This window comes from Talpa occidentalis, unplaced genomic scaffold, assembly GCF_014898055.3.
Source record: "Talpa occidentalis isolate TD23 unplaced genomic scaffold, MPIMG_talOcc4v2.1 talOcc4.2, whole genome shotgun sequence".
Classification (NCBI taxonomy): Eukaryota; Metazoa; Chordata; class Mammalia; order Eulipotyphla; family Talpidae; genus Talpa; species Talpa occidentalis.
The window spans coordinates 24,241,983-24,243,796 of NW_023602073.1; positions in this window are offsets into that span (position 1 = coordinate 24,241,983).

The following is a 1,814-nucleotide window of genomic DNA, read 5'->3' on the forward strand; positions in this document are numbered from 1 at the left end:
TGATCATTTTAGGGCCTCCCTGGTGGCGCAGCGGTTGAGCGCTGGGTTGCGAGGCTGCCTGCAGCCTCTCGATCCCCGGCTGCTCCCCAGCCACCAGAAGAGGGTCCTACGTGGCGCACAGACCTCTCCTGCCACCTGCTGCTCCCCTCAGCAGTGTACTTCGGTCTTTCTGCCTGCTCTGCTCCCTGCTCTGGCTCTGGTGGATTCTCTCACCCTCCCGCGCTTCTGACTGTACCCAGTGCTTGTATAAATAAATAAATAAATAAATCTTTAAAAAAAAAAAAAAAGAAAGAAAATACGATCATTTTAATAGAAAGACATAAAGAATACAAAACATGAAGTTAGAAATAGTCAGAGAATTTAACAAAGTGGAGAGGTGTCAGATTGATATATGAAGGTCAATAACCCTTCTTGACACCAGGAGAGTCAGGTACAGACCCAGATGCACAGGATGAACAGAGCTGATGCCTTGGAGTCTCACATTGTAAGGTGAAGAGCATTTAGTGAAGGGGTTGGGACAGTCATAAAAATCTGAATTTTGCATAAATTATTTTCAGGTACCTTTTTCTTCTTAAAGGACATTTGAGCCATTTTTCACCTTGACTGTATGACTGTGATAAAAGTTTCCTCCTTAAGTCTCCTAAGAGCACATGGAACGCATCGCCATCCTGCACCGCCACTCATGGAACTTGTGAATCAATATTTGTAACCCTCTCCTGACAAGTTACCAACACATAAAGGGCATGGGAGTATTGATGCAGGATGAGTGAAGCATGTACACATATGGGGGTAAAAATGTACCCTAAAGTTAACATACATGTACACCAGAGACAGTGTGGGAAGCAGAACAGGAGGATCTACTGAAATACACTGCTGAGGGGAGTAGCGGGCGAGTCAGGAGAGGTCTGCTGCACCATGTGGGTAGCTCCCTGGGCGGGGATTGAACTCAGGCCTCAGTGGCTGATGATAGCTTGATAGGGCTGTGAATTTAACCCCTGCACCACCAGGTAGGCCCAGGCAAAGCCTTTTTTTAATTGATGATTCCCTGAGCTAGTTAAGGACATAGTGAAAGAATTATACATATTACTGGAGTATAAATTGGTATGCTTTTTAAGTTGATGCTTATTAAAAGTTAAATGTTCACATCTGTTGGTCCTCAGTTTCACTTCTAAGAATTTAGTGAAATATTTGTTCAAGGAAATAAAATACATGGTATCTACAAGGATGGCTACAGATAAAACCAAGATTACAGATAGCAAAGAATATCTTGATTTATATAACACTTTATACCTAAAACCTACATAATGTTATAAACCAATATTACTTGAATAATTTTTTAAATACCTATAAATACTACCATATAACAAGTTGTACAATAATTTGTATAGTACAAATTCCCTTTTAGGTAAAAAAATTACAACACATGTTAATATACTCAGAAAATCTGTATCTCTAGAAGAAAATAGTTTCTTTTTCACTTGTAATGGTATTTTTGTCTAAACCACAGGCATATATAAATTAATAATTATTATACATTAGTGATAACTTTAATTGAAGTTAGTTGGGGGAAGAGAGGAGATTCCAAAGTATGAGACGTGATCTCTCAGAAGAGAAATATAATCAAAAATTCAAGCAAAATGGAGTCAGAAACCAGAGTGATCTTCTACTCGAGCTTAACCAAAGACAGTAAAGTGATCAGAAAGTCATTTCAAATACTTAAATAGGCCCCCAGTGAAGTTGTCTACATACCAATAATAAACAATCAAACTAAAAGTTCCATATATTCACTGAGAAATGCAATATAAATTAACCAC